Source organism: Acanthochromis polyacanthus, chromosome 24 (assembly GCF_021347895.1).
Source record: "Acanthochromis polyacanthus isolate Apoly-LR-REF ecotype Palm Island chromosome 24, KAUST_Apoly_ChrSc, whole genome shotgun sequence".
NCBI lineage: Eukaryota > Metazoa > Chordata > Actinopteri > Pomacentridae > Acanthochromis > Acanthochromis polyacanthus.
This window is the reverse complement of record NC_067136.1, coordinates 1,554,872-1,566,677: the sequence shown is the minus strand read 5'-3', so window position 1 is coordinate 1,566,677 and position 11,806 is coordinate 1,554,872. Positions and strand designations below refer to the sequence as shown.

Below are 11,806 nucleotides of genomic sequence, written 5' to 3'. Positions count from 1 at the left end.
CATGTGTCATGTGGTTGGTATAATATAGGATGATGTGATGCTTGGTGTGACTTAACAATACCGTTTTCAACGAAATACTAAACCTTTGTCACATGTCGAAAAACATACTAACCTATGATGTTCTTTGTGACTTTGGACGACATACTAAACTATGTCATTTTTGGTCATATATTTTGGACGACATACTAAACTATGACGTTTTTGGTCACATGTTGGATGACATGCTAAACTATCACTTTTTTGTGAGTTTTTGGACGACATACTAAGCTATCACGTTTTTTGTGATTTTTCTGGATTTTTTTGGAGTTCAAAGGATGCGAGGACAACTCAATTCAGGATTCCAACTCAAAATTTTTGTTTTCCTTTTAGTTGGTTGCTCACAGTATTTCAATATCAATAGGCTGTAAACCTTTATAGACTGAAAAAAACACTTTAGCTAAGTTTAGAAATTGAACATTTAACAGAACATATATATTGTAGCACTGGAGCGGCGACTTAAGGCAGGAATGACGAAGGATCTTGTAGTTAACACACCTAGGCTTTATTGTCAGCACAAAAAGCACTCAGAACTCACACAGACCTGTATTTTTACTTTAAACTCAAAATGAGAGATCTTAATTCAAACTCTCTTAACTAAAAATCAAATAAGCAAATGCTATCATTCACGAATACAACAGCAGTCAACATAAACTTGACCATATCAAGAAGGACTTTAAACATCATGAACAACATAGAACTAACCATTGGCGTCTTTAGGTTGAATCCATGAGTGGACTTGGATCTCCTTTGTTCTTTTCCTTGCTTCTTTCTCCTCTGAAGGTTGTTTGAATGACTGAGCTCCCTTAAGTCCTTCCCAGGTGCTTTGAATCAGTGGTGACAGCTTCCCCCCAGTCCTTCCCAGGAGCAGCTCTACAGCCATGGCCATAAGTTTGGACACAAGTACCATGACGCTTGTGAATCTTAGAAAATACCACAAAATTGTCACTTACAATACAGTACACAACTCCTGAGAACTATATTAAGTTTCATATTTAAAAAAAACATCAAAAGAGTTTGGTGTCATTTTGTTATTCTTACCAAATTCGGTTGTGAAAGTGCTGCATTTTTTTGTTATTTTCTTCTAATATTATGTTTTGGGAACAAAGTTGTTCCAATTGTTGGAATTTATTGATAATATTATATCCCTTGTTGATTTGTTGACTAATTAAACTGGTGCTGTCAAAAAATATTAGCTATGTTCTGTAATAGACATCAAAACAGACATAGTAAGTCATGCTGTGTCCAAACTTATGGTCATGGCTCGAGATCAGTGATCATTGATCAGCGCCGCTTTTCTGCTACTGGTGCATTCTGGGAAGTGTAGTTTTCAGTCCTATGTCCTGTGATTCAGGTCAACAATGGATGACATACGAAACTATGACGTTTTTTTATGACTTTTCGAACGACATACTAAGCTGACGTTTTTTTGGACGACATAAACATAACGTTTTTTGCGACTTTTTGTCATGACATACTGAACTACGACATTTTCGTCACATTTTGGACGACATATTAAACTATGATGATGTTTTTGTCACGTTTTGGACGACATACTAAACTATGACGTTTTTTGTCACGTTTTGGACGACATACTAAACTGTGACGTTTTTTGTCACGTTTTGGACGACATACTAAACTATGACGTTTTTGTCACATGTTGGACGACATACTAAACTATGACGTTTTAGTCACGTTTTGGACGACATACTAAACTATGACGTTTTAGTCACGTTTTGGACGACATGCTAAACTATGACGTTTTTCTCATGTTTTGGATGACATGCTAAACTATGACATTTTTGTCACATGTTGGATGACATACTAAACTATGATGTTTTTTGTGAATTTTTGACAACATACTAAACTATGACGTTTTAGTCACGTTTTGGACGGCATACAAAACTATGACGTTTTTCTCATGTTTTGGATGACATGCTAAACTATGACATTTTTGTCACATGTTGGATGACATACTAAACTATGATGTTTTTTGTGAATTTTTGACAACATACTAAACTATGACTTTTTAGTCACGTTTTGGACGACATACTAAACTATGACGTTTTTCTCATGTTTTGGATGACATGCTAAACTATGACATTTTTTGTGACTGTTTTGGATGACATACTAAACTATGATGTTTTTTGTGAATTTTTGACAACATACTAAACTATGACTTTTTTGTGAGGTTTTTGGACGACATACTAAACTATGTGGGTGAGCCAAATACTCGTTTTAAACGAGTGCTCGTTACAGATAATGCGGTTTTGGAGAATCTGAGTATATCCCGAGTATTGTCCGTCATTATTCGTATTCGTGCTGATGGGAAATCCTCATTGGGCAACAACTAATGTCTTAACTATGGAGTTAGAACAGTCTCATAATTCACAAATGCACACAGAAGAATTCACAAATGTAAACTGCAATCCACAAATAAATTAAGAAAGTTCACAAATGTATTTCTACATTCACAAACTGCTTTTGTGTGTGAATCTTTTTTGAGACTGCTCTGCCGTCAGCTCGATCCACAAATGCATTTTTTTCAACACGGAAGTTTCTGTAGCCAATCAGATGTCTCCCTCCTTTCAGCCAATCACAAAAACTCACCCCACGTGGGGGTGGGTGTACTGTTCAGCCAATCATATGAACGCGTCCGCACAGCGTTATACTTGACCGTGTCATTGGGCTGAAGAGTGAAGCTGCCCGTCGGAGAGACCATGGCGTCTGATGGGGACAATAGACCCTTTATTTGTTTACAAACATTGTGACGTTTTTTGTGGGCGGGGCTTATGCTGGAGGCAAAAGCTGAGCGAGAAGTCAAGCGGGACTGGGAGTATATAGTTTGCGCTGGGAGTTTGCAGCGCAAACTCGAGCATTTTTAACCCGTTAAACTTCAGTGTACCGCCGGCGGTACACTTACTAATTTGCATCGGAATTTAAAGAATGTCCGAAGGCTGCAAACGCGAATATATAAACATTATACGCCGATGGAAAGCTTAGATTCTCATGAATCCGCCGGTATAAACCACTTTCAGATGTGATTACCACAGCGGATAATACAAACACATTTGTCCGACAAACAACGAATATCCATCCATCATTTCTCTATACACGGCTTCAACGTACACAGCGCGACTGACATTTCCGGGTTCATTATTACACACAGATGAAAATATTCCACAAAAAACGGCCATAATCCAACCTTGGACATCCAGACGACACAAGCCAGTAAACTATTTTGTCCAAAACATGTCTTGAAGTCGGTATATAATCCACGAATCGGTCGTTTTCAAGGAAATGCACCTCGCGATGCGCGTCCAATATGCCCTGTATTTCTCGTCATATTTAACGGGTTATTGTTTTTGATTGTATTTTTTTCTGTGTCTTGTTGTGTCCTTGTTCTTATGGTGTGTGTATTTGGACCCAGTGTCTGGAATAAAGCTGAACTGAATTGAATTGAATATTTTTTATTTACAAATAGAATATTAGCGATTTTTTTGTACCCCCTCCTAGTACAGATTAGGATACAGATAATTTGGATGGTAAACAGATACAGATAAAGATAGTGGTGTACTCGCTAATCCCTACTAAACTATGACATTTGTGATTTTTTGGACAACATACTAAACTAATTTTGGACGACAGACTGAACGATATCTTTTTTATCACATTTTTGTCGACATACTAGAGTATGACATTTTTTGTGTCTTGTTGGACGACATACTAAACGATGATGTTTTAATGATATTTTGGACAACGTACTAAACTATGACATTTTTTTCATATTTTGAATGACATCCTAAACTTTGCCTTTGTGGCAAATGTGAAAAACATTTCAGAACAAATGCTAAACTATGATGTTTTTATCACATTTCGGATGACAGACTGAACTATGAGAAACCTCTGAGACCTGAGCTTGATTTGTGCTTTGTTTGACAGGGGCCAGAAATTAAATTTTTCTTGTCATATTACTACTAAACAACTTACACGATTCATGCATCTGCACATCATACACAGAAGTCCTGACTCACTGTCATTCAGCTCTGCCTCACAACTCCACTTCTAACTCCCAACATCCGACCCTCTGCTGCTCCACCTGCGAGGAACAAGGAGAAAAATGGGATCTGTCGGGTGATTTGTGTTTGGAACATCTGCTTCAGAGGACCACAAAATGGGCGGAGCAGCCGGAAACCTGATTGGTACTTTTGCTGCGAGCTCGACAAATTCCTGAGTTTATGGACAGACAACATGAATGTGGAGGCTGAAACCTGTGATTTAGCTTTCTGTTGGTGTAAAAGTGTGTGTGGTTTCTGCTGAGAGGACAGACCCTCCTCATTAACCCTGTAATTACTACAATCTCCTCCACACTCTCTCTGCCTGTCGCCATGGTAACGCCCCCATTACATCATTAAATCTAAACATATCAGAATGTAATCTGAAACCTCTCAACGGTGCTTCAAAGACCTCACTTTGTTTGATGTTCTTTCCAGGAAGTTTCTCTAAAACAGGACCACCACAGTGAATGCATAGTCCTGACAGTGAAACACGGAGGTGGAAGTGTGAAACGAAGCCATAAAAAGTATCTGTACAGATGAGTTCACGAGCAGCTCAGACCAAAAGTCATCAACACTAGAAGATGTACAGGTCACAGATTCAACATGTTTCCATCAGAACGTTAAAACTCCAGATGTCTCAGCAGTCCCTCCTCCTTTGACGTCTGTTCCGGTGGCTTTCATTCATCTTTTTGAAGCTTTAAGATCCAGTGGTGGTCGGAGAGTCAGCGCTGCCCTCTGCTGGAGTTTAGTATATATGTATGGACACTAGCAGTCAAAGGTTTGGACACACCTTCTCATTTAATGGTTCTTTATTTTCATGACTGTTTACTTTGTAGATTCTCACTGAATGCATCAAATCTGTGAATGAACACATATGGAATTATATAGAAATAAACAATGTGAAATAAATCAAAACATGTTTTAGATTTTACATTCTTCAAATGCATAAATTTGAATTAGACTACTGAAAGTCTGCCCAAAAAACGTGTTGAAATTAGTTAAAAATGATTAAAAACCTCTTCAAAACTGCTCAGCAATAACCCAAACTGTTAAAACTGGTACAAAGTGACTCAAATATGTGCAGTGTTTGTTAAATCTTGTCATAAATGACCCAAAAGAAGTCCTCTGAACAAGTCCCCAAAAAATTCAAAATTTATTCACAATGATTGAATTTGTCCGAACAAATTGAAAATCGCCGATAACGACTCAAAATCTGTCCAACATAACGTGTAAAACCAGTTGAAATTTGTCCAAAACTACTTTAATTGTAGTAAATGAGTTGGGATTTTTTGATAATGAATTCAAACTTGTGTTCAGTGACTGGAAATGTGTCCGAAATTACTCAAAGATCATCCAAACTGAACCAAACTTTATCCATGATCAGTAAAAATTTGTCCACAGTGATTTGAAACCTGTTCAACACGACTCTAAACATGTTAAAATGGTCGAAAATGAGTTCAATCTGGTCCCAAACGACTCAAAAGAAGTCCCAGAAAATCCACAGAATGCCAAGAGTGTTCAAAGCAGGAATCAAAGCAAAGGGCGGCTTTTTTGCAGAAACTAACAGAACAGACGTATTTTGAGTCTTTATTGGTAATTTTTAATTCAAAGTGAATCATTTTGAACCAACTTTGAGTTTCTTGGGACTTGTTCAGGGTTTTCTGGGACTTCTTTTGAGTCGTTTGGGACCAGATTGAACTCATTTTCGACCATTTTAACATGTTTTGAGTTGTGTTGAACAGGTTTCAAGTCACTGTGGACAAATATTTGCTGATAATGGATAAAGTTTAAATCAGTTTGGATGATTTTTAGTAATTTAGGACGCATTTCAAGCCACTAAACACAAGTTTGAATTAATTATGGAAAACTTTCAAGTCATTTACTACAATTAAAGCAGTTTGGATACATTTCAACTGGTTTAGCAAGTTATTTTGGACATATTTTGAGTCATTGTTGGCAATTTTTAATTTGTTTGGACAAATTCAATCGTTTTGAACAAATTTGAAGGTTTTTTGGAACTTGTTCAGGGATATTTGGGACTTCCTTTGGGTCATTTACGACAAGATTTAGCAAATTTTGGGACATATTTTGAGTCATTGTGTACCAGTTTTAACACATTTTGAGAAATTTTGAGTAATTTTGAACTAATTCCAACTTGTTTTACAAGTTTTGGGCATATTTTGAGTAGTTGGCAATGAATAATTCAAGCAAAATCATTTGAAGAATCTAAAATATAAAACGTTTTGACTTCACACTTCTTTATTTAGTGCATAATTCCATGTGTTCATTCATAGTTTTGCTGCCTTCAGTGAGAATCTACAATGTAAACAATCATGAAAATAAAGAACCATTACATGAGAAGGTGTGTCCAAACTAAATGCTGCTAGTGTACATACACACAGTATTTAGTTTAATCACTAGAGGTTAAACTAAATACTCACCTTAAACACCTGGGACTCTCCAAACTAGTTTTTAGAACTGAAGAAGCTGCTCGGATGAGAGGTGAAACGTCTTCAAGATCACAAGAACAAGTCCAGTTGCCTGAACTAAATCCTTCATCAATATTATTCATTAATCAAGTAAACATTAGATCATTTGTTCACCCATAAAGTCCATGTTCACAGCAGCACAACGATAACTGATATCAGACAGGACTGTGTCATGATGTTGAACAGAAGCTGTAGAGGGAAACCATCGAGGAGTTCATTTCAGGATGGAGATTCAAACTGCTCTTCCTATTTTTGGCCACCAGAGAGCCTGAATCCTTTTTGATAAAAACTTTAATACTCCAGAAAGTTTCATTTCACTGGAAAAAACCTCCTGATGTCCAAAACAGGTTTAATCAAAGCAGCTGGAAATGTCCAAACAGCTTCTAATCACTGGAAAAAGGTCCAGAATTACTAAAGAGTTCACAATGACTGGAAATTTATTTTAAAATGAGGTTAAAAAATAGTTCAGTGACAGAAATATTACAAAAAAGTTGTTAAAAATTACTAAAGTTTGTCCAAAATGACTCAATATTTTTTCAAATTAACGTAATTAACTCAAGTCAGCAAAATCTGTCCACAGTGACTTAAACAGCAGTGAGGCTGAAATCATTTCACACCAGCTCCTGTAGAAATGATATTTTACTGTAAACACTTTATAGATTCTACATGGACAAACCCTGGAAGTCACATTAAACTCGTTTATTCCAACATCACTCAAAATATCCCCACAAGGTCTCAGAAATAGTTCAGATCAACTCATAATATTTACACACAGATATCTGTGAGACTTCAGACCTGCTGTTGTTGAACTTCTCTGTAAGCTCTGAGTTCTGCTGATCATTGAGTTTACAGAGGATTCTACATCTAAACCTGCTGCCCCACAAACAAAGAATTATCATCATGACGATCAGTAAAACAGCAACGATTCCTCCAACGATGACTCCTGCAGCACCTGGAGAGTAGAAAACAGACTTGTGTCACATTCAGCCAATCACGAGCTCTCCTTGTCTGAACTCTGCTTCTACAGACAGTAAACACAGTTTGTCATGTTGTCATGGAAACGTTCTCACCTCCGTCAGTAACCTTCAGGTAGACTGTGGAGTTAAAGGAAAAGGTAGTGTTTGTACAGAGCCACTCGTTCTCCAGTATCTTCTCTGGTCAGATTCTTCAGAGTTACAGAGACGTTACCGTCCTTCATCGGACACTTCATCCCCTCCACTCGGCCCACAAACGATGGATCCTGATCTTCTGGACGTATGACATTTCCATCTCTGCAATAGTCGATATATTTACCACTGCCACTTCTTTTTAGTCTCAGTGATGCGTTGGCGCTGCAGTCTGGACCCGTCAGAGTGACATCCTGTCCGGGGGGGCCTGGTCTGGTCTGAACTCCTGAAAGAGGAAACCAGAACAGAAACATTAAACTGTTTGGAAACGCCATCAAGACTCTGATCAGAGTGAAGTCTCAGCATAATTCAAGCAGCTGGAGTATCACCAGTTAAAGTCCAACAGGAGTTCCAGGTTAACTGGTGATACTTTCTGTCTCCAGATGTTTCATCACGATCAAACCTGGCTGTGTGTGAAACAAAGACACTAGATGAAGAACACCACCGTTCATAATAATACGCGTTTTTTTATTTCACCAGCACATTTCTTTTTACTGTCTGTAGGTGATATTTACACGGATTTAGACTTTATTAAGTAGTGATGCCGACGTTTTCAGTGAGCTCGTCTTTATCTGGTATCTTTAGTTCACACAGCCAGGTCTGATCTGGACGAAACATCTGGAGACGAAACATCTGGACACTGTCAGTGAAGGCATCACTGCGCTACAGAACCCATTATTATTAGTTTTAACACTAATGGTTCATTCAACAAGACAAAGACCCAAAGAACACCAACAGGTCCACCTCTGAGTGGCTCCAGAAGAACTAAATGAAGGTTCTGGAGTCAAAGTCTGGACTTGAAGCTAAATGAGATGCTGGTTCAAGATCTTAAAGTTCAGTCGATGTTCTAAAATCATCTAATGAGACTGAATTCAAACTACTCCACAGAGAAGAGAGGACCATTTAACATTTATCTGCTGCTGTCAAACCACTGATTAGGTCCAGGGGGACAATTACTGATCAACAGGTTGTCAATAAATCATCATGTTTGTGTTTTACCTCTGTCCAATAATCAGTAAATATCAATAGATCTGGAACATTTAAGTGTTTGAAACATGAAAAATAGAAGCTGCAGGACTCACATCCAATCACAGCACTGGATTTGTTTTTTCTGTGTGATTAGTGTCATTTAATAGTAGCTTTGAGTCTTTTTCTTCACTGTGATTTCTTTTTCCGCTGCAAAATAAAGTCCTGAGTTTCAGAAGCTACAGTCTAGAAACCCCACATGAGAAGCTTTGTTTGATAAAAACACTTTAATGACAGACAGTAGTTTGGAAACAGCCACTCAAAAATCATGTGAAACAACCAGAAACTGTCCAGCTGGACTCAAACTGACACAGAACTGCCTGAAAAACCTCCCAGAATGATGACAAATTATTACAAAAAGAGGAGAACAGAGGAGTCTCTGGTTCAGCACAGGACTCACTGTTTCCTGAATATTAGCTCAGAAAAAGATGGAAAAACCTCCTGATGTTCAAAACAGGTTTAATCAGAGCAGCTGGAAATGTCCAAGCAGCGTCTAATCACTGGAAAAAGGTCCAGAATTACTAAAGAGTTCACAATGACTGGAAATAGATTTAAAAAATGATGTAAAAAACACTTCACAATGACAGAAATATTACAAAAACTTGTTCAAAAGGACTCAATATGTTAAAATTAAGTTAAGATCTGTCCACAGTGACTCAAACAGCAGTGAGAGCTGAATTAATTTCACACCAGCTCCTGTAGAAATGAAGAAAATTCTTCAGTGGAATCCTGTTTTCTCCAAAGAACACTCAGAGTCGTCTCTCTGGTCAAAGCGAATGTTTTAATCACACAGAGAATCAACCTGAACAGAGCTCAGAGTGAACAAGAGACTGACAATAACAGAAAGAGTTCAGCTTTTATACAGGCACATAAACCAGTCCCAGCAGTAGCATCAGGTTCTGAGTGTGGTGGAGAGTTCAAGGTTGGTGAGTTTATGGACCAGTTTATGGGGGATCACAGTGTTGGAGGCACTGCTGAAATCCACAAAGAGCATCCTGACGTAGGTATCCGGCTGCTCCAGGTGGGTTAGGGCTGGATGAAGTGCCACTCAGACAGCATCCTTTGTAGATCTGTTGGTCCGGTACGTGAAATGATGTCTGTCCAGATCTGTAGGGATGCTTCTCCTGATGTGTGCGATCCTTTCGAAGCTCTTCATAAAGACCAGGGTGAGGGAGACTGGGTGAGGGTTTCCAGATGTGCTGCCTCCATCTGCATCGTCTGTAAAGTAGAAAACAGACTTGTGTCACATTCAGTCAATCATTTCTCATCTGAACTCTGCTCCTACAGACAGTAAACACAGTTTGTCATGTTGTCATGGAAACGTTCTCACCTCCATCAGTAACCTTCAGGTCGTATCTGTAGTCAAACTTGGTTCCATCACTGTTTCTACAATTCTCCAGCATCTTCTCTGGTCACATTCATCAGAGTCACAGAGACGATATCATCCTCCGTCCTCTTCACTCGGCCCACAAACGATGGGTCTTGGTGGTCTTGAACTATGACATGTCCGTCTATGTAATAGTAGATATATCTGCCATTACCAGCTTTTATCACTGTTACTGATGCGTTGGCGCTGCAGTCTGGACCCGTCAGAGTGACATCCTGGCCGGGGTGGACAGAGATGATCAGGTGGACTGGTCTGGTCTGAACTCCTGAAGGATGAAAACAGAAACATTAAAGTGGTTGAAACACCATCAGGACCTAAAGGTTCTGCTGCTGCTCTTTCTTCTGAATCACCTTTTAACTCCAGGACTGAAATGAGCTACAGAAATGAAGAGTTTGACAACAATATATGACTTTACAAAGTTCATCGTTGCTGTCCCCCCCCCCCCCCAAAAAAAAAAAAACGACCAGGAAGTTGATTCCAGTTCAGGATCCTCGTGTCCCATAAATGATTTAAAAAATCGTCTGAAATATAAACACGGTGCTGTGATTTTCCATACAGTGCAAAGGTTGTGGATAAATATGTTACGATCATTTATAATGAAGGTTGTTAGATCAAATCAGACAAAAGGCTGAGTTTGCTGAATGGTGTAAAGTAGTGATGTGATGTTAAATCCTCTTCTGTGCTCTCATCACCGTCTTACTTCTGTTTAGCTTTTACATGTTTGATGTTTGGAGATTTCATATTTTATTAAACCCTGAAGGAAAATTAAGCTTTAGACATATTTTATTAGCACTCCATTTATAGCTGTACTTCTGCACAGTGCAACTAACAGGAGAATCACCGGTTAACCTGCCACCAGATCAACTCCAACACCGGATAAAGTATCGCTTTTAACATTTATTTGGACATAAATAATTTCGTCTTGAGTCTATAACATATGGTCATTCAAAACATGGATAACAGCCCCATGAAATGTCATTAATTCGGTGACAAACACGGTAATCGGGAGTACAGGCGTTATAGCTAACAGTCAGCGGGCTAGCAGTACCTGTTGGCTTTAACGTTAGCTAGCTTTACTGTTGCCGGTAAAGTTAGCTCGTTAGCAACCAATATTTGAGAGAAAATAATTTTGCTTTGAGTTTAGAACATGATACCCACATGTATAATCAACAACATGAATCAACAGCCCCGTGAAAGCTCATTAATTCGGTGGCAAACACAGAACCGGGAGTACCGGAGTTTTGGCTAGCGGACTGTGTTTAATGCTAGCCGTCAGCCACGTAGCCATGAGCTCACTAATGCTAGCCCGTTAGCCATGTAGCCAGTTAGGTCGCTAATGCTAACTGTTAGCGGAGAAAATGCTGAAAAAAATTAAATAAGCGTTGATTCTAAAACATTACTTTTGATGAGGACAATAAAAAGGAAAGAAAGCTGAAAGTTAGCTGCCGGCTGACAAAAACTGATGTTTTTTTTAAAAATAAGAAAATGTAAAATAAAAAAGACAACTTTTAAAAAACAAAAAAAGATTTAAAATAAATAAAAATAAGAAAAACTCACCACCAGTAGAAAGCACCAGGAGAGCCGTGAGCAGCAGGATTTCCATCGTAGTGAACTCGGTCCAACAGTGTTACCTGTCCAGGTGAG

The 11,806-nt window shown here is 38.5% G+C and overlaps 1 long non-coding RNA gene across 1 annotated transcript; it reads right to left on the bottom strand.

The window, feature by feature from the left end:
* Nucleotides 1–7,002: 7,002 nt before the first annotated feature.
* LOC127532633 (uncharacterized) lies at nt 7,003–11,806 on the bottom strand. Its single transcript, XR_007940157.1, has 3 exons — nt 11,720–11,806; nt 10,106–10,427; nt 7,003–7,535 (listed from the first exon to the last, which is right to left on the bottom strand). It is a non-coding gene; the product is annotated as an uncharacterized LOC127532633 (long non-coding RNA).